Source organism: Lathyrus oleraceus, chromosome 7 (genome assembly GCF_024323335.1).
Source record: "Lathyrus oleraceus cultivar Zhongwan6 chromosome 7, CAAS_Psat_ZW6_1.0, whole genome shotgun sequence".
Lineage (NCBI taxonomy): Eukaryota > Viridiplantae > Streptophyta > Magnoliopsida > Fabales > Fabaceae > Lathyrus > Lathyrus oleraceus.
The window spans coordinates 85,603,699-85,630,826 of record NC_066585.1 but is presented as its reverse complement, the minus strand read 5'-3'; the positions used below and the strand labels follow the sequence as shown (position 1 = coordinate 85,630,826).

General features: G+C 37.6%; 1 long non-coding RNA gene across 12 annotated transcripts; it reads right to left on the bottom strand.

The window, feature by feature from the left end:
* LOC127105643 (uncharacterized) lies at nt 1-27,128 on the bottom strand. 12 transcript variants are annotated; one of them, XR_007795077.1, is made up of 8 exons: nt 26,857-27,128; nt 26,625-26,729; nt 25,809-26,522; nt 25,640-25,737; nt 25,465-25,525; nt 25,248-25,312; nt 12,657-12,992; nt 1-406 (listed from the first exon to the last, which is right to left on the bottom strand). It is a non-coding gene; the product is annotated as an uncharacterized LOC127105643 (long non-coding RNA). The 12 variants fall into 12 exon arrangements; XR_007795078.1 differs by lacking the exon at nt 25,248-25,312 and adding an exon at nt 13,105-13,169; XR_007795074.1 differs by lacking the exons at nt 25,248-25,312; nt 25,465-25,525 and adding exons at nt 13,105-13,169; nt 13,322-13,382.

Below are 27,128 nucleotides of genomic sequence, written 5' to 3'. Positions count from 1 at the left end.
TCAAAAAAATAATAACCAAGCATGATCCCATAAACATGTCCATATGCATTGCATTACATGAGATTTGGCATTGTGTGAATCATTTTACATAAGCTAAATACTATTACAACTTATTACATCCTAATGACTAATACATTACAATAATTGGTTGGAATTAAAAGGAAATATAAAAAAAATTCCACAACAGGAATAAAAGCAAAATGACTTCTTCACTATAACAGATTTTTTTTTAATCTCCAAAGCACTCATAATGACCTTACAATCAACCTTCAATATTGATCCAATATTCAATAATTGATAACCGGTTTTTTCCAACTGAGTTTCTAACAGAATTCAGTTTCAATTCAACCAATAGCCTCTCCAACCTGAACCAATCTGCAATCCGGTCATTTCACATACCTCAAACCTACAGCTTGTATTCATTCCGGTCTTGTAACACAAGGGCAATTGCTATTTAGACAAATGATAGAAGTCTACGCAAATAAATTCAAGGATTAAGCACTATTCTTGTATGGACCATCTCTTTGGAAGAGCTGGTCTCATTGACAAAGCAAAGGAGTTTGGAAGTACAGGATTATATATGTACGGTTACCGTCATGCTAAGACCCACCGGAGTCATTTCAAGACGATTAAATTCTTAAACTGACTATTGTGCTTCAGCCTCATCAAAATACAAGCCAAGCACCTGTTATTAAAATCAACCGGCGGCCAATGCAATTTTGTGCAGAATTCCAAACTTGACAAACCTGCAGCAGAAAGAAATGAAGGTTAAGCCTGTCAATCTAATGGAGTAATCTTATGCAGGTAGGAATACAGAATCAATGGAGGAAAGAGCTGTTGGTATTATGCAGGCAACACCTGTTACAACTAGAGAGAAAGAACTGCATTTGCAGGAGACTCAACTCCAACAGAGCACCAGAAGCCTTGTCGACGAATTGCGGAGACAAAAGATGAAAAATGTTCGGTTAGAGAGACAGTTGAGCAGTGTGAACAACAAAATTGAAAAATGAAGAACAAGATGATGAGCTTTATCATGGTTTGATTAATCTTGAGGGATAGGGGCATATCTTATTACCATGTATGAGCGTGTGGTTGCGGCAGACAACAGTTTTTGAGATGCTATTCCTTGAGTCAACCTGCCAATTCAAACCACGAGTCAGCATAGCATAACAGCCCAAATATATTAATGCACTAACAGCAGTATAACAGCAGGCTTGGTTTTGGATCGCACCAAACTGTCTTCCAAATACCTGCAATCAGCTTCTGAGTGACTCCAACAAGGACTGCCGGTCTTCCGCAAAGTTCTGTTGGAATGCTTCCAGCTCCATCATCACCAACAATGCAATTTCTGAGAGAAATATTTACGGTAAGAGTACTGAAGATACCGATGCTGTTCGAGCAATGGAGATTAAAACATACCCTGAAGTGTCTTCCGTTCCAAGGTCCGACACTTGTGCTAACTTCACAGTTTTGGTTCATCTCAAAGCTACTGCTGCAGCCGCTGCTTCTACCAGAAGACAAAATCTTAGCAGAAATCAAACCAGCTTGACGCGGACCTCGCAGACTCCGCGTGCCCTATTTGACTTGGTCACTGTGCTTGACATCAGTGGTAGCCCGGCTGGAACTAAGCTCGCACTACTAAAAAGGGCTATGGGATTTCTGTTATTGTTTTCTCTTCCACGGCTCGCCGTCTCCTTCCACTATGTAAGATGACTGATTCTGGACGGCAACAGGCATTACAAGCTGTTAATTCTTTGGTTGCAAATGGTGGTACCAATATTGCGGAAGGGCTGAGAAAAGGTGCCAAGATAATGGAAGACCGAAAAGAAAAGAATCCAGTTGCGAATATTATTCTGTTGTCGGATGGGCAAGATAATTACACTGTTGGCAGCTCGGGAAATGACCAACCTCAACCAAACTATCATTTGCTTCTGCCGATTTCCATCAGTGGTCGAGATAATTGGGGATTTCAAATTCCCGTGCATGCTTTTGGATTTGGCGCAGACCATGATGCCTCGTCAATGCACTCAATTTCGGAGATCTCCGACGGAACATTTTCATTCACCGTAACCGAAACTGTGAACCAGAGCTGTGATCAAAATCGAAACTGCTTTTGAATCTTCAATATTTTTACTGCAGTAACACAAAGCAATTGGCAAGTCAGTTAAAATTTCAAATAAATTCCTAAATTGGAATAGAGACAAAATTCAAAGAGAAAGTTTGAGCTCAGATTACCTGTTCCAAATTCAAACATCAAAGGGACCAATCCAATACTGAGCACAAAAAGTGTTTTTGGCAGAAACCCCTTTTGATCTCCATAGACCAAATTCGAAACCCTATCTGCAGAAGATAAATAGAGAGAAAGGGTGAATCGGTGGGAAAAGAAAAATTGGAGCGGCGGCTACAAATTTTTTCATCAATCTCACAAGATCTTTTGCACAGTACATCAACTTAATCGAGTTAGATTACCTGAAGCCACCGCTACGAAGAAAAGGAGGCGAAGGCAGTTCAGAGGAAGGCCAAATCGATCAAGTCGACGTCGCGTCCGCGGGTTCACAGGTTATCACTTTCTCTTTATGCATGATGCGTTCGATTGTTTACCATTATTTGTTTGTCATTGTTTGAAAATCCATCACCGACGTTATTTCGTGATGCTTCTGTACGGTTTAGGTGTTGTTGTTCTGAAAAAGGAGAGGGGTTTGGTACAGAATGAGAGCGATGGAGAGTTTGAGAGAGGAAGAGTGAACTCTAGCTCATTCATTTTTTATTTTTATTTTTTATCCTTTTATTATTTTTTTTTATTTTTTTTTAGTGTTTTTTTAGGTTCTAAAAAATAATATAAAAAAGGGATAAATAAAAATATAAACTTTTTTTCTTTTTTTCTTTCTCTTTTATTTTATTATTAATTAAAAAGATTAAGTTCTTATTTTTAAAAAAATAAATAATATGTATCTAAAAAATGAGAGATTTTTTTTCTTTTTTAATTTAATTTTGTCATCTTTATATTTGATTTTATTATTTAAGTGATTGCCTAGATTTATTTTATCCAAAAATTATTTTAAAAAAATCAATTATTTTTTTCCCATAATGTTTCAAAATCAAACAAATAAATAGTCATAAGTGTGGATATTGTAAGCATTAATTTATTTTAATTATATTTTCAAAAAATAATAAATAAATAAATAATAGAAAGAAATGAAACAGATCGTGATATATTAAAATAGTCATAAGTGTGGATATTGTAGTCATAAGTGTTTAGATTTATCTTTTTAAAAAAAAATTAAATATAAGGATTCAAAAATATCATAATATCCAAAAAAATATTTTATTAAAGAAAAAGATGTCTTAAAAATAAAAATAAATTACCTTTTTAAAAAAAATCGTTTTTTATAATTAAAAACAAATAAAATCAACCGTGTTCTAAAAAAGGAAAAAATAATAAGCGCTCGATCCAATGTCGAGCCATTTTTCTCAAGTCAAACCAACAGCCAGGCGGCTATGGTTTTGTTTTATATTCCTCCATCATTTAGTTATGTAGTCCAGTAACATTAGCCCATCTCATTTTAATTAATTTGTTTTCTAAACTATCTTCAGCTAGTTCTGTTTATATATCCATAGTTGTTATTGTGAATAATAACTAATCATAAATGGTCTAGTGGAGAGGGGTGGTTTCATGGTCTTTAGTGTAGTGGGTTTGATACTTGTATTAAGCATTTTTTTTCTCTTTTAGCATTTTTTCCTCTTTCAGCATTTTATTATCTTTTAGCATTTTATTTTATGTTTATGTTTATATTATACTCATGGTTGATCTGCTTTCTTTTAATTTTCTCATGCATGCAAAACCATTTTAAAACTATAAAAATTATTTTTTTTCTCGATTTAATATCGAGCCCATTTTCACACCCTTGTAAGTCGATTGCTTTTTAAGCATCGCCGTCAACCTCACATAGCTTACTCTTGGGCTTTCTTACAATGAGCCGGTTCTCTTGCACTTACACTCATGCATTGCATTATTTGTTGTTTGGGCCCGATTTAATTATTTCATGATTTTTTTAGTCCCCATTTGACAAAATGTACCCCACTCCCCCGATGTGTAATAATCTTGTACTATTTTACTCCTTTATTTGTTTGACTATTTAGTTAGATACTAACACAAGAATAAAATCAACAATTTCAAAAAAATACAAAAATAAATGACTCGATCCAATGTCGAGTATTTTCTCAATAAACAAATCAATCCATTTCTTCACCCCATTCTATTCCATTTCTTTCAAAAAACTTCATCAAATGCTTGATCCAACGTCAAGCCATTTTCATAATAAAAACTCAAAAAATATTAATTCATATTCAAGACCTTTTCAATAAAGATGGAAATGGAACGTGGTGTATACCACGCACTCCTAAGATTAGGATTCGAGATGTATATCTCGCCAATCCTAGTTCTCGCCATCATCCAATTTATCCACTTTGTTTTCTCTCAAACACTTATCCAAATTTCTCTTAAACGTCCATCAATACTTGATCTAGGTCAAGTCATTTTCACAACAAAACCAAAATACTTAATTCTTATTTAAACACTTTTCCAGTAAAGGTGGAAATGGAACATGGTGTATACCATGCACTCCTGAGGTTAAGATTCGAGACGTATGCCTCGCCGATCTTAGCTCTCGCCATCGCCTAAAATTGTCAATGTGGTTTCGTCAAACCCTTTCTCAATCAAAATTCAAAATACATAATTCTTATTTAAACACTTTTCTCAATAAAGGTGGAAATGGAACATGGTGTATACCATGCACTCCTGAGGTTAAGATTCGAGACGTATGCCTCGCCAATCTTAACTCTCGCCATCGTCTAAAAATTGTCAGTGCGGTTTCTTCAAACCCTTTCTCAATCAAATTCCAAAATACTTAATTCCTATTTTAACTTTTTTCAATAAAGATGGAATTGGAACATGGTGTATACCATGTACTCCTGAGGCTAGGATTCGAGATGTATATCTCGCTCATCCAAGTTCTCGCCATCACTCAAAATACATCCAACCAATCAAACTCTTTTCTCGCCGCCGTGCGATTAATCAAAAACCTTTTTCATAAATGAAAGATATATTGTCTTAAGTGATACAAAACAATGTTTCGGCCACGATTGTTGAGTAGAGATAAATGACGCTTTTCCGAATGTAGATTTATAAATCCGTTCGATGTGTGGTATGCGTTCACTCCTCATCTGTTTTGGGTAAAACGATGTTTTTGTCGATTAATACAATATAGCTTTCGCTAAAATCGACCAACAAACAAACATTTTTCTATCCAGAACTACGTAAGCCTTGATTTCTCTTTTGAGATACGTAGGAGCAGGATTTGTAAATCTTGTCAGGCCCACTAATAAAAAAGTTAGGTTTAGTCCTTCGTCAAAAATCAAAAAACATTTCTTCTCTCTTATATTCTTTCTTTCCCACCTAATAATTTGAAAAGCCTAACATTTTAACTAACACTAACGCACACAACTGACCTAATGGTTCCCGTTGAGTACAACGGACGTGAGGGGTGCTAATACCTTCCCCTTGCGTAACCGACTCCCGAACCCTGATAATGGTTGCGATGACCATATCTTATCCTTTCCTTTGTCTTGGGTTTTATCGATATTTCCCCTTTCCTTTTTAGGAATAAATAAAGTTCGGTGGCGACTCTGTTCAGTCCATCATTGCGAGCGTGCGATCGCGCTTCGCTTTGAAGTCGTATCCCCATTTTTTCGAGGTGCGACAGATGGCGACTCTGCTGGGGAAGACAGTCCCTAAGCGAGTCAAGCCTAGTTAGGACGTCTGTGTGCTTTTGTTTGTTTAATTGTTTGGCTTTTCCTTATTTATTATCTTTATTATTATATTGATATATCTGTTGTATATTTGTTCTATTGTGATTGTTGGTATTTGGGTATTTGATTGCAAACCATGTGGGAAAGACTCTACACCCGAGTCTAGAGTGAAAAACATAAGATAGGACGATGGTTGAGTAGTACGGACTCCCGAGGTGTATACTTCGTAAGGGTCGGTACGAGAACCTCACTTAGAGTAGATCCTTTTGCAAATATTGTCGCCCGAGGTGTATACCTCGTAAGCTTCAATGTTTCAAAGGGGTCCATGACTCTAAGAACCTTTTAGAACATTGAACCTTTGGCCAACTAGAAATGATGGTTGCGTAGTATGGATTCCCGAGGTGGATACCTCGTAAGGATCGATACGAGAACCTCGCTCAGAATAGATTCTCCAGATGGAGTTGATGACCGGAAAGTATTTTCCGTAAGCGTCAAACAGTCTTTTGAATCCATGACTCTGAGTATCCTGTCTAGAACCCAGTCGATGGTTGCGTAGTACGGACTCCCAAGGTGAATACTTCGTAAGGGTCGGTACGAGAACCTCAACCAGAATAGATTCCCTTGATGGAGTTGATGGCCGGAAAGTATTTCCCGTAAGCGTCAAACATTCTTGTGAATCAATGACTCTGGGGATCCTTTGTAACAAAACCCTAGATCATACCCGGTGAGAACCTATTCTTGGAAAACAATCAGATTCATCAGTACCTCAGACTTTTGAACCCGTGTATGAAAAACACAAATATGCATGGCTTGCATTGCATTCATTCATTGCATTTGCATCGCATCATAATGCATGTCATTCTCCAGACAAAATACCAAAAAAAACTCATCCATCTTTTGTCCGTGAAGCAAAGTGATTCTCAACACGCGAAGAGCAAAGAACCATGTCTCAGGGGATGATGGACGAGCTAAGGAAAAGCCAAGAAGCGCTGAAGGAGGAACTTAATCTTTTGAAGAGCCAAATGAGATGGGTCTTGGAAACCCTGCAAGTCTTGTTGAGAAAAGAGGGTCACCCAATATACACTGCTACAACGAAGAGAGCTACTACCCCGCACCCATCTAGTGTTACCCCAAGTCAAGGGAAGTTCTATTTGGAAACTCCTCATTTACCAGTATATGGACCTCCCTCAAGACATCATCATCAACATCCTCTGGCTATTGCTCCTCAAAGTCACCAAAGCCAGGTTCAAAACAAAAATCAGAATCAGAACAAGAGGAACAAGGATCACAATGAATTGATTCCGGTACCATATAGCAAGCTCTACCCGCAATTGATCCAAAATGCTTTGGTGACCCCTCGAGCTCTCGCACCTGTGTCACCATACCTGCCATGGTACAATCCAAATGCAACATGTGAATTCCATAAAGGAGCATTGGGACATGACCTGGATTCTTGCTTAGCGTTGAAAGCCTTGGTGCGAGGGTTGATTAACAAAAAGAGCTTAATATTTGAAGAAGATCATCCGAAGGTCAAGTGCGAATACCATACCGGGACAATGGGGCACTCCATCGAGGAATGCAAGAGTTTTAAGCTCAAACTGCAAGGATTAATTGACATAAGGTCACCAACACTCAAGGAGGAAGGCTCAGGTACATATACCTTGATTTCTGAGCCAGGTAATGAGAAAGGGAAAAGACCCTTGAGACCCATCAAGGTTTTGTACCACAAGGAAGATGTCAGGGATGTGGCTAGTGAGCTATCATTGTTTCCTGGTAAGAGCATTGAGATACCGCCTTGGATTTCCAATGTCACGACCTATACCAATGAAAGAAAAGGAGAAGTGAGTAGTGGATCCAAGAGGGTTGCGTTCGACGATGAGATTGAAAGAAAAGAATTTGAAGATCATCATGTCAAAAAGCTGGTTGATCCCAATCTTCAAGTTTGAAGAAATCAATTCCCTAAAGCTGGCAATCATTTGGTTGTTTCAACACTTCTTTTGTAGTTTCTTTGCATGTTGGTTGTTATTTGCTTTTAAACATTGTTGTTTTATTTGAATTGGTAAGATTAATGAAATGTTTATGCATCTTTTGAATTGATCCATTCGTATTCACTCGTTTTTCATTTATGTTAAAAAACAAAAATTCTCCTCTCATTCACTTTTGTTTATCAAACTGTTGTGTTAACAAAGATTGGAAGGAGGATGATGAAAACGAAACACCTGAAATTGCTGTGGTATGCTTTTGAGTAAAACCTTGTCGATGAGGTAAGGCATTGTTTCAAATCCCCAAACACTGAAGAGATAAGGAGTTAATCCCTAGTCAACCACTTTGAGCCTAGAAGTTGGTGTTTATTTCGGATCTAAAACCCTTAATCTTAACCAGGGGCAGGGTAGTTGTGTTCAGATAGTTTGATCATGCATTCGATCTTTCAAAAAAAATCGTCCATATGTACACCCTCCAAATAGGTTCAACCACATGTTATCTTTCACACACATGTTGAAGTGTCGAAGAAGTTGAGAAAAGCTAAAATTATTGTTGGTTGATCCTTATCCACCAATAATGTGGCAGTCAACACATTTCAAAAAAAAAGAGAAAAAAAGCCCGCTAAGCCAAATACCACAAAATGACTTAGGCAAAAGTCAGGGCATCCCGATGGACCGAGAGCTTCAAAGAAGCGGTCCAGGCAAAATTAGGGATAAGGAAAATCAATCAAAAGAGGTCATTAAATCCTCGACAAAAAACAAAATAAGGTGACTGCCATTTCAAGAAAATTCGTCTTGAATCCTCATCACACCTTCGAACCCTCTTGGAAGTCGAATACGTGTATCGAATTAACTGAACGTAGGAACTGGAGATCATCAAGAAGAAAGGGGTGGGTAAAAACAAATTTTGAGCCTTATATCCTTTTGTTTCAAGAAACCGCGAACCAGACCACGTTACAACCCTTAAAAGACCTAATTGAGGCAGGGTTTATTTTGAAAGCATACTATAACAAGGTTGTATTAACTTGACTCCAAACGATTTTTGTTAATCATTTGATGGCACCAACTTGCATACTGTGAATGACTTGATCACCATTGTGTTCTTATCAACGACTCGTTCACTGTATTTCACCCGTTCATATCAATAAATTTTGATTTCAAATTTTTGCATAAGCATTGAATTAAAATTACCATTTTTGAATGAACAATCTTATTTGCGAGTCAACACTTAGCAAAGAAATTCCAACAATATGCAGTTGAGGAAATTGATAAAGTGAAAGAAGTCCAAACAGGGGAAATCACTTTGAGCATCAGTTAATTCGAGCTAATCACCCTAAGGGTCATCTAGCCAAGAGTAATCTGCTTCAAGAATCAGACCGGGGCAAGCCACCTCAGAGCTCAGTAAGTCCAATCACTCCAAGGTTAAGTTAGCCAAGAGTAATTTGCTTCAAGACTTAGACATGGGCAAGCCACCTCAGAGCTTAATGAGTCCAACTATCCAAAGGACAATCAATCAAGAGTCTACCATTCCAACATTTGGTTAGTCAAGTTCGGATCATTGCAAGTTTCAAACACTTGGGGCAAGCCATCTCGAGGTAGTCTCATGGAAAGTTGTTTCCAAACCCACTTTCAAGGTGAACATTTCCAAAGACCCAACAAACTGGGGCAAGATGAGCCACAGAGGGGAAGAACCCCCTTCATGCTTTCAAACTGCTCAAACAAATTCTGCCATACGTCAACAACTATTGAGTTTAAGACGAGTGCCCGAAAATTATGCTAGCACGATTCATTAATCCTCCAAAAGGATCCATTGGCTAAGCTGTGGTTATCAAACTGGATAGAATCCTCCTTTGACAACATCTATCATAAAATATTTGGTTGAGTTCTCGGTGTTGAGGAATCATGAGCTTCCATAAAAAGCCTTTACAAACTCCCAGTCTACCCAGTGTCAGCATTCTCATAATCATGATCATTCATATATCATGCATAAAAGGAAATTCAAATCATGCATAGCCGAAATGTACTTCGTGCTCATTTTGCATTGATCCAGGTCTTGTTGTCGATCCTATGATCCTTTGACCTTTGATTCCAGTTTGTATTTGGTGCCCTTAAACCCACATCCGGTTTTCGCAGTCATTTTCAAATCCAATTTTTGTTCAATACCATTCAGGTCATATATGAACCTGTTGTTGAGCTTTTATTCCGGGGTCAGGTCATACTTGAACCTGCTCTGAAGAGTTTTTCCAATTTTTGTTCAATACCATTCAGGTCATGTATGAACCTGTTGTTGAGCTTTTATTCCGGGGTCAGGTCATACTTGAACCTGCTCTGAAGAGTTTTTCCAATTTTTGTTCAATACCATTCAGGTCATATATGAACCTGTTGTTGAGCCTTTTATTCCGGGGTCAGGTCATACTTGAACTTGCTCTGAAGAGTTTTTCCAATTTTTTGTTCAATACTATTCAGGTCATGTATGAACCTGTTGTTGAGCTTTTATTCCGGTGTCAGGTCATACTTGAACCTGTTCTGAAGATTTCTTCTCTATTTGTTCAATACCATTCAGGTCATGTATGAACCTGTTGTTGAGCTTTTATTCCGGGGTCCGGTCATATTTGAACCTGCTCTGAAGAGTTTTTCCAATTTTTGTTCAATACTATTCAGGTCATGTATGAACCTGTTGTTGAGCTTTTATTCCGGGGTCCGGTCATACTTGAACATGCTCTAAAGAGTTTTTCCAATTTTTGTTCAATACTATTCAGGTCATGTATGAACCTGTTGTTGAGCTTTTATTCCGGGGTCCGGTCATACTTGAACCTGCTCTGAAGAGTTTTTCCAATTTTTGTTCAATACTATTCAGGTCATGTATGAACCTGTTGTTGAGCTTTTATTCCGGGGTCCGGTCATACTTGAACCTGCTCTGAAGAGTTTTTCCAATTTTTGTTCAATACTATTCAGGTCATGTATGAACCTGTTGTTGAGCTTTTATTCCGGGGTCCGATCATACTTGAACCTGCTCTGAAGAGTTTTTCCAATGTTTGTTCAATACTATTCAGGTCATGTATGAACCTGTTGTTGAGCTCTATTCCGGTGTCAGGTCATACTTGAACCTGCTCTGAAGATTTTTCCTCTGTTTGTTCAATACTATTCAGGTCATGTATGAACCTGTTGTTGAGCCTTTATTCCGGTGTCAGGTCATACTTGAACCTGCTCTGAAGAGTTTTTCCAATTTTTGTTCAATACTATTCAGGTCATGTATGAACCTGTTGTTGAGCCTTTATTCCGGTGTCAGGTCATACTTGAACCTGCTCTGAAGATTTTTCCTCTGTTTGTTCAATACTATTCAGGTCATGTATGAACCTGTTGTTGAGCTTTATTCCGGTGTCAGGTCATATATGAACCTGTTCTGAAGAGTTATTCTCCATGATTATTCCCCAGCATTGTCAGGTCATATATGACCTGTTTGTTGTGTTTGAACCTGTTGTGACATTTTCTTTCTTATTCGGGTCTAGTAAGTTATATGTGAACTTATTACCGAAATCCCTTGTACTCTGAATACTGCTTATCAAACTCCACTTCGATTACTCCCCAGTGTGTGTTTGACTCTCCAGCAGGATTTGGTTTTCCCCAGCGAGTTTGTTTCTTACCACCTGTCTGTCTTCCTGTGGACCATCAGCATTCCCCACAGTTTGGTCTGTCTAAGTAGCATCTCCTGTTAAGGGTCCACCATATCCCTAGCAGATAAAAATCACAAAAAATATAGAGTCCTTCATCCATGCATATCATATCATATCATATCACATCATGTCATGGGGATTCAGGATCAAAATCCGAGTCTTCTTAGTATTTAACCATCTCCCACTATGATCATATGAAGAGTGTCCTGCTTCATATTCTCTAGTTGAAGATACTTAAATAGGGGCAACTGTCATACCCCGATTTTGATCCCGAATTTTTCCATTTTTTTATTTTTTATTTGGCACTTGGACTAAAGTTCATTTGCATACATTCATTCCCAAATCCATGTTTTGTGATAAACATTGGTTATTATCCAACTTTTTGATCATGGTGCTTTGTGATTACAAAATGGATTTTAGTTATTTGACTTTTTTAATTTTTCAATTTTAATTTAATTTCAAAGTAAATCTAATTTCAAATTTCGAATTAATCTTAATTGTTTTTTTTACTAATGATTCAAACTCTAATTGATTTTTATTTTCGAATAAATGTTAGAATTGATATCAAAGTAATTTTAACAAATTAGACTAATTTGATTTTAATTGGTTTTATTTGATTTTGGATTTTAAATTGACATTTAGATGAGTTTTAGACTATTTCAAAATAATCCCTATCCATTTCTACAACCACAAATTCATTTCATTCTAACATTCATTACACCATTCAAATGTCCAAATAATCATTTCATTCATTAACAATCCAATTACTTTAGAATAACCATGTCAAAAAAATAATAACCAAGCATGATCCCATAAACATGTCCATATGCATTGCATTACATGAGATTTGGCATTGTGTGAATCATTTTACATAAGCTAAATACTATTAGAACTTATTACATCCTAATGACTAATAGATTACAATAATTGGTTGGAATTAAAAGGAAATATAAAAAAAATTCCACAACAGGAATAAAAGCAAAATGACTTCTTCACTATAACAGATTTTTTTTAATCTCCAAAGCACTCATAATGACCTTACAATCAACCTTCAATATTGATCCAATATTCAATAATTGATAACCGGTTTTTTCCAACTGAGTTTCTAACAGAATTCAGTTTCAATTCAACCAATAGCCTCTCCAACCTGAACCAATCTGCAATCCGGTCATTTCACATACCTCAAACCTACAGCTTGTATTCATTCCGGTCTTGTAACACAAGGGCAATTGCTATTTAGACAAATGATAGAAGTCTACGCAAATAAATTCAAGGATTAAGCACTATTCTTGTATGGACCATCTCTTTGGAAGAGCTGGTCTCATTGACAAAGCAAAGGAGTTTGGAAGTACAGGATTATATATGTACGGTTACCGTCATGCTAAGACCCACCGGAGTCATTTCAAGACGATTAAATTCTTAAACTGACTATTGTGCTTCAGCCTCATCAAAATACAAGCCAAGCACCTGTTATTAAAATCAACCGGCGGCCAATGCAATTTTGTGCAGAATTCCAAACTTGACAAACCTGCAGCAGAAAGAAATGAAGGTTAAGCCTGTCAATCTAATGGAGTAATCTTATGCAGGTAGGAATACAGAATCAATGGAGGAAAGAGCTGTTGGTACTATGCAGGCAACACCTGTTACAACTAGAGAGAAAGAACTGCATTTGCAGGAGACTCAACTCCAACAGAGCACCGGAAGCCTTGTCGACGAATTGCGGAGACAAAAGATGAAAAATGTTCGGTTAGAGAGACAGTTGAGCAGTGTGAACAACAAAATTGAAAAATGAAGAACAAGATGATGAGCTTTATCATGGTTTGATTAATCTTGAGGGATAGGGGCATATCTTATTACCATGTATGAGCGTGTGGTTGCGGCAGACAACAGTTTTTGAGATGCTATTCCTTGAGTCAACCTGCCAATTCAAACCACGAGTCAGCATAGCATAACAGCCCAAATATATTAATGCACTAACAGCAGTATAACAGCAGGCTTGGTTTTGGATCGCACCAAACTGTCTTCCAAATACCTGCAATCAGCTTCTGAGTGACTCCAACAAGGACTGCCGGTCTTCCGCAAAGTTCTGTTGGAATGCTTCCAGCTCCATCATCACCAACAATGCAATTTCTGAGAGAAATATTTACGGTAAGAGTACTGAAGATACCGATGCTGTTCGAGCAATGGAGATTAAAACATACCCTGAAGTGTCTTCCGTTCCAAGGTCCGACACTTGTGCTAACTTCACAGTTTTGGTTCATCTCAAAGCTACTGCTGCAGCCGCTGCTTCTACCAGAAGACAAAATCTTAGCAGAAATCAAACCAGCTTGACGCGGACCTCGCAGACTCCGCGTGCCCTATTTGACTTGGTCACTGTGCTTGACATCAGTGGTAGCCCGGCTGGAACTAAGCTCGCACTACTAAAAAGGGCTATGGGATTTCTGTTATTGTTTTCTCTTCCACGGCTCGCCGTCTCCTTCCACTATGTAAGATGACTAATTCTGGACGGCAACAGGCATTACAAGCTGTTAATTCTTTGGTTGCAAATGGTGGTACCAATATTGCGGAAGGGCTGAGAAAAGGTGCCAAGATAATGGAAGACCGAAAAGAAAAGAATCCAGTTGCGAATATTATTCTGTTGTCGGATGGGCAAGATAATTACACTGTTGGCAGCTCGGGAAATGACCAACCTCAACCAAACTATCATTTGCTTCTGCCGATTTCCATCAGTGGTCGAGATAATTGGGGATTTCAAATTCCCGTGCATGCTTTTGGATTTGGCGCAGACCATGATGCCTCGTCAATGCACTCAATTTCGGAGATCTCCGACGGAACATTTTCATTCACCGTAACCGAAACTGTGAACCAGAGCTGTGATCAAAATCGAAACTGCTTTTGAATCTTCAATATTTTTACTGCAGTAACACAAAGCAATTGGCAAGTCAGTTAAAATTTCAAATAAATTCCTAAATTGGAATAAAGACAAAATTCAAAGAGAAAGTTTGAGCTCAGATTACCTGTTCCAAATTCAAACATCAAAGGGACCAATCCAATACTGAGCACAAAAAGTGTTTTTGGCAGAAACCCCTTTTGATCTCCATAGACCAAATTCGAAACCCTATCTGCAGAAGATAAATAGAGAGAAAGGGTGAATCAGTGGGGAAAAAAATTGGAGCGGCGGCTACAAAATTTTTCATCAATCTCACAAGATCTTTTGCACAGTACATCAACTTAATCGAGTTAGATTACCTGAAGCCACCGCTACGAAGAAAAGGAGGCGAAGGCAGTTCAGAGGAAGGCCAAATCGATCAAGTCGACGTCGCGTCCGCGGGTTCACAGGTTATCACTTTCTCTTTATGCATGATGCGTTCGATTGTTTACCATTATTTGTTTGTCATTGTTTGAAAATCCATCACCGGCGTTATTTCGTGATGCTTCTGTACGGTTTAGGTGTTGTTGTTCTGAAAAAGGAGAGGGGTTTGGTACAGAATGAGAGCGATGGAGAGTTTGAGAGAGGAAGAGTGAACTCTAGCTCATTCATTTTTTATTTTTATTTTTTATCCTTTTATTTTTTTTTATTTTTTTATTTTTAGTGTTTTTTTAGGTTCTAAAAAATAATATAAAAAAGGGATAAATAAAAATATAAACTTTTTTTCTTTTTTTCTTTCTCTTTTATTTTATTATTAATTAAAAAGATTAAGTTCTTATTTTAAAAAAAATAAATAATATGTATCTAAAAAATGAGAGATTTTTTTTCTTTTTTAATTTAATTTTGTCATCTTTATATTTGATTTTATTATTTAAGTGATTGCCTAGATTTATTTTATCCAAAAATTATTTTAAAAAAATCAATTATTTTTTTCCCATAATGTTTCAAAATCAAACAAATAAATAGTCATAAGTGTGGATATTGTAAGCATTAATTTATTTTAATTATATTTTCAAAAAATAATAAATAAATAATAGAAAGAAATGAAACAGATCGTGATATATTAAAATAGTCATAAGTGTGGATATTGTAGTCATAAGTGCTTAGATTTATCTTTTTAAAAAAAAATAAATATAAGGATTCAAAAATATCATAATATCCAAAAAAATATTTTATTAAAGAAAAAGATGTCTTAAAAATAAAAATAAATTACCTTTTTAAAAAAAATCGTTTTTTATAATTAAAAACAAATAAAATCAACCGTGTTCTAAAAAAGAAAAAAATAATAAGCGCTCGATCCAATGTCGAGCCATTTTTCTCAAGTCAAACCAACAGCCAGGCGGCTATGATTTTGTTTTATATTCCTCCATCATTTAGTTAGGTAGTCCAGTAACATTAGCCCATCTCATTTTAATTAATTTGTTTTCTAAACTATCTTCAGCTAGTTCTGTTTATATATCCATAGTTGTTATTGTGAATAATAACTAGTCATAAATGGTCTAGTGGAGAGGGGTAGTTTCATGGTCTTTAGTGTAGTGGGTTTGATACTTGTATTAAGCATTTTTTTTCTCTTTTAGCATTTTTTCCTCTTTCAGCATTTTATTATCTTTTAGCATTTTATTTTATGTTTATGTTTATATTATACTCATGGTTGATCTGCTTTCTTTTAATTTTCTCATGCATGCAAAACCATTTTAAAACTATAAAAATCATTTTTTTCTCGATTTAATATCGAGCCCATTTTCACACCCTTGTAAGTCGATTGCTTTTTAAGCATCGCCGTCAACCTCACATAGCTTACTCTTGGGCTTTCTTACAATGAGCCGGTTCTCTTGCACTTACACTCATGCATTGCATTATTTGTTGTTTGGGCCCGATTTAATTATTTCATGATTTTTTTAGTCCCCATTTGACAAAATGTACCCCACTCCCCCGATGTGTAATAATCTTGTACTATTTTACTCCTTTATTTGTTTGACTATTTAGTTAGATACTAACACAAGAATAAAATCAACAATTTCAAAAAAATACAAAAATAAATGACTCGATCCAATGTCGAGTATTTTCTCAATAAACAAATCAATCCATTTCTTCACCCCATTCTATTCCATTTCTTTCAAAAAACTTCATCAAATGCTTGATCCAACGTCAAGCCATTTTCATAATAAAAACTCAAAAATATTAATTCATATTCAAGACCTTTTCAATAAAGATGGAAATGGAACGTGGTGTATACCACGCACTCCTGAGATTAGGATTCGAGATGTATATCTCGCCAATCCTAGTTCTCGCCATCATCCAATTTATCCACTTTGTTTTCTCTCAAACACTTATCCAAATTTCTCTTAAACGTCCATCAATACTTGATCTAGGTCAAGTCATTTTCACAACAAAACCAAAATACTTAATTCTTATTTAAACACTTTTCCAGTAAAGGTGGAAATGGAACATGGTGTATACCATGCACTCCTGAGGTTAAGATTCGAGACGTATGCCTCGCCGATCTTAGCTCTCGCCATCGCCTAAAATTGTCAATGTGGTTTCGTCAAACCCTTTCTCAATCAAAATTCAAAATACATAATTCTTATTTAAACACTTTTCTCAATAAAGGTGGAAATGGAACATGGTGTATACCATGCACTCCTGAGGTTAAGATTCGAGACGTATGCCTCGCCAATCTTAACTCTCGCCATCGTCTAAAAATTGTCAGTGCGGTTTCTTCAAACCCTTTCTCAATCAAATTCCAAAATACTTAATTCCTATTTTAACTTTTTTCAATAAAGATGGAAATGGAACATGGTGCATACCATGCACTCCTGAGGCTAGGATTCGAGATGTATATCTCGCTCATCCAAGTTCTCGCCATCACTCAAAATACATCCAACCAATCAAACTCTTTTCTCGCCGCCGTGCGATTAATCAAAAACCTTTTTCATAAATGAAAGATATATTGTCTTAAGTGATACAAAACAATGTTTCGGCCACGATTGTTGAGTAGAGATAAATGACGTTTTTCCGAATGTAGATTTATAAATCCGTTCGATGTGTGGTATGCGTTCACTCCTCATCTGTTTTGGGTAAAACGATGTTTTTGTCGATTAATACAATATAGCTTTCGCTAAAATCGACCAACAAACAAACATTTTTCTACCCAGAACTACGTAAGCCTTGATTTCTCTTTTGAGATACGTAGGAGCAGGATTTGTAAATCTTGTCAGGCCCACTAATAAAAAACTTAGGTTTAGTCCTTCGTCAAAAATCAAAAAACATTTCTTCTCTCTTATATTCTTTCTTTCCCACCTAATAATTTGAAAAGCCTAACATTTTAACTAACACTAACGCACACAACTGACCTAATGGTTCCCGTTGAGTACAACGGACGTGAGGGGTGCTAATACCTTCCCCTTGCGTAACCGACTCCCGAACCCTGATATTGGTTGCGATGACCATATCTTATCCTTTCCTTTGTCTTGGGTTTTATCGATATTTCCCCTTTCCTTTTTAGGAATAAATAAAGTTCGGTGGCGACTCTGTTCAGTCCATCATTGCGAGCGTGCGATCGTGCTTCGCTTTGAAGTCGTATCCCCATTTTTTCGAGGTGCGACAGATGGCGACTCTGCTGGGGAAGACAGTCCCTAAGCGAGTCAAGCCTAGTTAGGACGTCTGTGTGCTTTTGTTTGTTTAATTGTTTGGCTTTTCCTTATTTATTATCTTTATTATTATATTGATATATCTGTTGTATATTTGTTCTATTGTGATTGTTGGTATTTGGGTATTTGATTGCAAACCATGTGGGAAAGACTCTACACCCGAGTCTAGAGTGAAAAACATAAGATAGGACGATGGTTGAGTAGTACGGACTCCCGAGGTGTATACTTCGTAAGGGTCGGTACGAGAACCTCACTTAGAGTAGATCCTTTTGCAAATATTGTCGCCCGAGGTGTATACCTCGTAAGCTTCAATGTTTCAAAGGGGTCCATGACTCTAAGAACCTTTTAGAACATTGAACCTTTGGCCAACTAGAAATGATGGTTGCGTAGTATGGATTCCCGAGGTGGATACCTCGTAAGGATCGATACGAGAACCTCGCTCAGAATAGATTCTCCAGATGGAGTTGATGACCGGAAAGTATTTTCCGTAAGCGTCAAACAGTCTTTTGAATCCATGACTCTGAGTATCCTGTCTAGAACCCAGTCGATGGTTGCGTAGTACGGACTCCCAAGGTGAATACTTCGTAAGGGTCGGTACGAGAACCTCAACCAGAATAGATTCCCTTGATGGAGTTGATGGCCGGAAAGTATTTCCCGTAAGCGTCAAACATTCTTGTGAATCAATGACTCTGGGGATCCTTTGTAACAAAACCCTAGATCATACCCGGTGAGAACCTATTCTTGGAAAACAATCAGATTCATCAGTACCTCAGACTTTTGAACCCGTGTATGAAAAACACAAATATGCATGGCTTGCATTGCATTCATTCATTGCATTTGCATCGCATCATAATGCATGTCATTCTCCAGACAAAATACCAAAAAAAACTCATCCATCTTTTGTCCGTGAAGCAAAGTGATTCTCAACACGCGAAGAGCAAAGAACCATGTCTCAGGGGATGATGGACGAGCTAAGGAAAAGCCAAGAAGCGCTGAAGGAGGAACTTAATCTTTTGAAGAGCCAAATGAGATGGGTCTTGGAAACCCTGCAAGTCTTGTTGAGAAAAGAGGGTCACCCAATATACACTGCTACAACGAAGAGAGCTACTACCCCGCACCCATCTAGTGTTACCCCAAGTCAAGGGAAGTTCTATTTGGAAACTCCTCATTTACCAGTATATGGACCTCCCTCAAGACATCATCATCAACATCCTCTGGCTATTGCTCCTCAAAGTCACCAAAGCCAGGTTCAAAACAAAAATCAGAATCAGAACAAGAGGAACAAGGATCACAATGAATTGATTCCGGTACCATATAGCAAGCTCTACCCGCAATTGATCCAAAATGCTTTGGTGACCCCTCGAGCTCTCGCACCTGTGTCACCATACCTGCCATGGTACAATCCAAATGCAACATGTGAATTCCATAAAGGAGCATTGGGACATGACCTGGATTCTTGCTTAGCGTTGAAAGCCTTGGTGCGAGGGTTGATTAACAAAAAGAGCTTAATCTTTGAAGAAGATCATCCGAAGGTCAAGTGCGAATACCATACCGGGACAATGGGGCACTCCATCGAGGAATGCAAGAGTTTTAAGCTCAAACTGCAAGGATTAATTGACATAAGGTCACCAACACTCAAGGAGGAAGGCTCAGGTACATATACCTTGATTTCTGAGCCAGGTAATGAGAAAGGGAAAAGACCCTTGAGACCCCTCAAGGTTTTGTACCACAAGGAAGATGTCAGGGATGTGGCTAGTGAGCTATCATTGTTTCCTGGTAAGAGCATTGAGATACCGCCTTGGATTTCCAATGTCACGACCTATACCAATGAAAGAAAAGGAGAAGTGAGTAGTGGATCCAAGAGGGTTGCGTTCGACGATGAGATTGAAAGAAAAGAATTTGAAGATCATCATGTCAAAAAGCTGGTTGATCCCAATCTTCAAGTTTGAAGAAATCAATTCCCTAAAGCTGGCAATCATTTGGTTGTTTCAACACTTCTTTTGTAGTTTCTTTGCATGTTGGTTGTTATTTGCTTTTAAACATTGTTGTTTTATTTGAATTGGTAAGATTAATGAAATGTTTATGCATCTTTTGAATTGATCCATTCGTATTCACTCGTTTTTCATTTATGTTAAAAAACAAAAATTCTCCTCTCATTCACTTTTGTTTATCAAACTGTTGTGTTAACAAAGATTGGAAGGAGGATGATGAAAACGAAACACCTGAAATTGCTGTGGTATGCTTTTGAGTAAAACCTTGTCGATGAGGTAAGGCATTGTTTCAAATCCCCAAACACTGAAGAGATAAGGAGTTAATCCCTAGTCAACCACTTTGAGCCTAGAAGTTGGTGTTTATTTCGGATCTAAAACCCTTAATCTTAACCAGGGGCAGGGTAGTTGTGTTCAGATAGTTTGATCATGCATTCGATCCTTCAAAAAAAATCGTCCATATGTACACCCTCCAAATAGGTTCAACCACATGTTATCTTTCACACACATGTTGAAGTGTCGAAGAAGTTGAGAAAAGCTAAAATTATTGTTGGTTGATCCTTATCCACCAATAATGTGGCAGTCAACACATTTCAAAAAAAAAGAGAAAAAAAGCCCGCTAAGCCAAATACCACAAAATGACTTAGGCAAAAGTCAGGGCATCCCGATGGACCGAGAGCTTCAAAGAAGCGGTCCAGACAAAATTAGGGATAAGGAAAATCAATCAAAAGAGGTCATTAAATCCTCGACAAAAAACAAAATAAGGTGACTGCCATTTCAAGAAAATTCGTCTTGAATCCTCATCACACCTTCGAACCCTCTTGGAAGTCGAATACGTGTATCGAATTAACTGAACGTAGGAACTGGAGATCATCAAGAAGAAAGGGGTGGGTAAAAACAAATTTTGAGCCTTATATCCTTTTGTTTCAAGAAACCGCGAACCAGACCACGTTACAACCCTTAAAAGACCTAATTGAGGCAGGGTTTATTTTGAAAGCATACTATAACAAGGTTGTATTAACTTGACTCCAAACGATTTTTGTTAATCATTTGATGGCACCAACTTGCATACTGTGAATGACTTGATCACCATTGTGTTCTTATCAACGACTCGTTCACTGTATTTCACCCGTTCATATCAATAAATTTTGATTTCAAATTTTTGCATAAGCATTGAATTAAAATTACCATTTTTGAATGAACAATCTTATTTGCGAGTCAACACTTAGCAAAGAAATTCCAACAATATGCAGTTGAGGAAATTGATAAAGTGAAAGAAGTCCAAACAGGGGAAATCACTTTGAGCATCAGTTAATTCGAGCTAATCACCCTAAGGGTCATCTAGCCAAGAGTAATTTGCTTCAAGAATCAGACCGGGGCAAGCCACCTCAGAGCTCAGTAAGTCCAATCACTCCAAGGTTAAGTTAGCCAAGAGTAATTTGCTTCAAGACTTAGACTGGGGCAAGCCACCTCAGAGCTTAATGAGTCCAACTATCCAAAGGACAATCAATCAAGAGTCTACCATTCCAACATTTGGTTAGTAAAGTTCGGATCATTGCAAGTTTCAAACACTTGGGGCAAGCCATCTCGAGGTAGTCTCATGGAAAGTTGTTTCCAAACCCACTTTCAAGGTGAACATTTCCAAAGACCCAACAAACTGGGGCAAGATGAGCCACAGAGGGGAAGAACCCCCTTCATGCTTTCAAACTGCTCAAACAAATTCTGCCATACGTCAACAACTATTGAGTTAAAGACGAGTGCCCGAAAATTATGCTAGCACGATTCATTAATCCTCCAAAAGGATCCATTGGCTAAGTTGTGGTTATCAAACTGGATAGAATCCTCCTTTGGCAACATCTATCATAAAATATTTGGTTGAGTTCTCGGTGTTGAGGAATCATGAGCTTCCATAAAAAGCCTTTACAAACTCCCAGTCTGCCCAGTGTCAGCATTCTCATAATCATGATCATTCATATATCATGCATAAAAGGAAATTCAAATCATGCATAGCCGAAATATACTTCGTGCTCATTTTGCATTGATCCAGGTCTTGTTGTCGATCCTATGATCCTTTGACCTTTGATTCCAGTTTGTATTTGGTGCCCTTAAACCCACATCCGGTTTTCGCAGTCATTTTCAAATCCAATTTTTGTTCAATACCATTCAGGTCATATATGAACCTGTTGTTGAGCTTTTATCCCGGGGTCAGGTCATACTTGAACCTGCTCTGAAGAGTTTTTCCAATTTTTGTTCAATACCATTCAGGTCATGTATGAACCTGTTGTTGAGCTTTTATTCCGGGGTCAGGTCATACTTGAACCTGCTCTGAAGAGTTTTTCCAATTTTTGTTCAATACCATTCAGGTCATATATGAACCTGTTGTTGAGCCTTTTATTCCGGGGTCAGGTCATACTTGAACTTGCTCTGAAGAGTTTTTCCAATTTTTTGTTCAATACTATTCAGGTCATGTATGAACCTGTTGTTGAGCTTTTATTCCGGTGTCAGGTCATACTTGAACCTGTTCTGAAGATTTCTTCTCTATTTGTTCAATACCATTCAGGTCATGTATGAACCTGTTGTTGAGCTTTTATTCCGGGGTCCGGTCATATTTGAACCTGCTCTGAAGAGTTTTTCCAATTTTTGTTCAATACTATTCAGGTCATGTATGAACCTGTTGTTGAGCTTTTATTCCGGGGTCCGGTCATACTTGAACCTGCTCTGAAGAGTTTTTCCAATTTTTGTTCAATACTATTCTTCAGGTCATGTATGAACCTGTTGTTGAGCTTTTATTCCGGGGTCCGGTCATACTTGAACCTGCTCTGAAGAGTTTTTCCAATTTTTGTTCAATACTATTCAGGTCATGTATGAACCTGTTGTTGAGCTTTTATTCCGGGGTCCGGTCATACTTGAACCTGCTCTGAAGAGTTTTTCCAATGTTTGTTCAATACTATTCAGGTCATGTATGAACCTGTTGTTGAGCTCTATTCCGGTGTCAGGTCATACTTGAACCTGCTCTGAAGATTTTTCCTCTGTTTGTTCAATACTATTCAGGTCATGTATGAACCTGTTGTTGAGCCTTTATTCCGGTGTCAGGTCATACTTGAACCTGCTCTGAAGAGTTTTTCCAATTTTTGTTCAATACTATTCAGGTCATGTATGAACCTGTTGTTGAGCCTTTATTCCGGTGTCAGGTCATACTTGAACCTGCTCTGAAGATTTTTCCTCTGTTTGTTCAATACTATTCAGGTCATGTATGAACCTGTTGTTGAGCTTTATTCCGGTGTCAGGTCATATATGAACCTGTTCTGAAGAGTTATTCTCCATGATTATTCCCCAGCATTGTCAGGTCATATATGACCTGTTTGTTGTGTTTGAACCTGTTGTGACATTTTCTTTCTTATTCGGGTCTAGTAAGTTATATGTGAACTTATTACCGAAATCCCTTGTACTCTGAATACTGCTTATCAAACTCCACTTCGATTACTCCCCAGTGTGTGTTTGACTCTCCAGCAGGATTTGGTTTTCCCCAGCGAGTTTGTTTCTTACCACCTGTCTGTCTTCCTGTGGACCATCAGCATTCCCCACAGTTTGGTCTGTCTAAGTAGCATCTCCTGTTAAGGGTCCACCATATCCCTAGCAGATAAAAATCACAAAAAATATAGAGTCCTTCATCCATGCATATCATATCATATCATATCACATCATGTCATGGGGATTCAGGATCAAAATCCGAGTCTTCTTAGTATTTAACCATCTCCCACTATGATCATATGAAGAGTGTCCTGCTTCATATTCTCTAGTTGAAGATACTTAAATAGGGGCAACTGTCATACCCCGATTTTGATCCCGAATTTTTCCATTTTTTTATTTTTTATTTGGCACTTGGACTAAAGTTCATTTGCATACATTCATTCCCAAATCCATGTTTTGTGATAAACATTGGTTATTATCCAACTTTTTGATCATGGTGCTTTGTGATTACAAAATGGATTTTAGTTATTTGACTTTTTTAATTTTTCAATTTTAATTTAATTTCAAAGTAAATCTAATTTCAAATTTCGAATTAATCTTAATTGTTTTTTTTACTAATGATTCAAACTCTAATTGATTTTTATTTTCGAATAAATGTTAGAATTGATATCAAAGTAATTTTAACAAATTAGACTAATTTGATTTTAATTGGTTTTATTTGATTTTGGATTTTAAATTGACATTTAGATGAGTTTTAGACTATTTCAAAATAATCCCTATCCATTTCTACAACCACAAATTCATTTCATTCTAACATTCATTACACCATTCAAATGTCCAAATAATCATTTCATTCATTAACAATCCAATTACTTTAGAATAACCATGTCAAAAAAATAATAACCAAGCATGATCCCATAAACATGTCCATATGCATTGCATTACATGAGATTTGGCATTGTGTGAATCATTTTACATAAGCTAAATACTATTACAACTTATTACATCCTAATGACTAATACATTACAATAATTGGTTGGAATTAAAAGGAAATATAAAAAAAATTCCACAACAGGAATAAAAGCAAAATGACTTCTTCACTATAACAGATTTTTTTTAATCTCCAAAGCACTCATAATGACCTTACAATCAACCTTCAATATTGATCCAATATTCAATAATTGATAACCGGTTTTTTCCAACTGAGTTTCTAACAGAATTCAGTTTCAATTCAACCAATAGCCTCTCCAACCTGAACCAATCTGCAATCCGGTCATTTCACATACCTCAAACCTACAGCTTGTATTCATTCCGGTCTTGTAACACAAGGGCAATTGCTATTTAGACAAATGATAGAAGTCTACGCAAATAAATTCAAGGATTAAGCACTATTCTTGTATGGACCATCTCTTTGGAAGAGCTGGTCTCATTGACAAAGCAAAGGAGTTTGGAAGTACAGGATTATATATGTACGGTTACCGTCATGCTAAGACCCACCGGAGTCATTTCAAGACGATTAAATTCTTAAACTGACTATTGTGCTTCAGCCTCATCAAAATACAAGCCAAGCACCTGTTATTAAAATCAACCGGCGGCCAATGCAATTTTGTGCAGAATTCCAAACTTGACAAACCTGCAGCAGAAAGAAATGAAGGTTAAGCCTGTCAATCTAATGGAGTAATCTTATGCAGGTAGGAATACAGAATCAATGGAGGAAAGAGCTGTTGGTACTATGCAGGCAACACCTGTTACAACTAGAGAGAAAGAACTGCATTTGCAGGAGACTCAACTCCAACAGAGCACCGGAAGCCTTGTCGACGAATTGCGGAGACAAAAGATGAAAAATGTTCGGTTAGAGAGACAGTTGAGCAGTGTGAACAACAAAATTGAAAAATGAAGAACAAGATGATGAGCTTTATCATGGTTTGATTAATCTTGAGGGATAGGGGCATATCTTATTACCATGTATGAGCGTGTGGTTGCGGCAGACAACAGTTTTTGAGATGCTATTCCTTGAGTCAACCTGCCAATTCAAACCACGAGTCAGCATAGCATAACAGCCCAAATATATTAATGCACTAACAGCAGTATAACAGCAGGCTTGGTTTTGGATCGCACCAAACTGTCTTCCAAATACCTGCAATCAGCTTCTGAGTGACTCCAACAAGGACTGCCGGTCTTCCGCAAAGTTCTGTTGGAATGCTTCCAGCTCCATCATCACCAACAATGCAATTTCTGAGAGAAATATTTACGGTAAGAGTACTGAAGATACCGATGCTGTTCGAGCAATGGAGATTAAAACATACCCTGAAGTGTCTTCCGTTCCAAGGTCCGACACTTGTGCTAACTTCACAGTTTTGGTTCATCTCAAAGCTACTGCTGCAGCCGCTGCTTCTACCAGAAGACAAAATCTTAGCAGAAATCAAACCAGCTTGACGCGGACCTCGCAGACTCCGCGTGCCCTATTTGACTTGGTCACTGTGCTTGACATCAGTGGTAGCCCGGCTGGAACTAAGCTCGCACTACTAAAAAGGGCTATGGGATTTCTGTTATTGTTTTCTCTTCCACGGCTCGCCGTCTCCTTCCACTATGTAAGATGACTAATTCTGGACGGCAACAGGCATTACAAGCTGTTAATTCTTTGGTTGCAAATGGTGGTACCAATATTGCGGAAGGGCTGAGAAAAGGTGCCAAGATAATGGAAGACCGAAAAGAAAAGAATCCAGTTGCGAATATTATTCTGTTGTCGGATGGGCAAGATAATTACACTGTTGGCAGCTCGGGAAATGACCAACCTCAACCAAACTATCATTTGCTTCTGCCGATTTCCATCAGTGGTCGAGATAATTGGGGATTTCAAATTCCCGTGCATGCTTTTGGATTTGGCGCAGACCATGATGCCTCGTCAATGCACTCAATTTCGGAGATCTCCGACGGAACATTTTCATTCACCGTAACCGAAACTGTGAACCAGAGCTGTGATCAAAATCGAAACTGCTTTTGAATCTTCAATATTTTTACTGCAGTAACACAAAGCAATTGGCAAGTCAGTTAAAATTTCAAATAAATTCCTAAATTGGAATAAAGACAAAATTCAAAGAGAAAGTTTGAGCTCAGATTACCTGTTCCAAATTCAAACATCAAAGGGACCAATCCAATACTGAGCACAAAAAGTGTTTTTGGCAGAAACCCCTTTTGATCTCCATAGACCAAATTCGAAACCCTATCTGCAGAAGATAAATAGAGAGAAAGGGTGAATCAGTGGGGAAAAAAATTGGAGCGGCGGCTACAAAATTTTTCATCAATCTCACAAGATCTTTTGCACAGTACATCAACTTAATCGAGTTAGATTACCTGAAGCCACCGCTACGAAGAAAAGGAGGCGAAGGCAGTTCAGAGGAAGGCCAAATCGATCAAGTCGACGTCGCGTCCGCGGGTTCACAGGTTATCACTTTCTCTTTATGCATGATGCGTTCGATTGTTTACCATTATTTGTTTGTCATTGTTTGAAAATCCATCACCGGCGTTATTTCGTGATGCTTCTGTACGGTTTAGGTGTTGTTGTTCTGAAAAAGGAGAGGGGTTTGGTATAGAATGAGAGCGATGGAGAGTTTGAGATAGGAAGA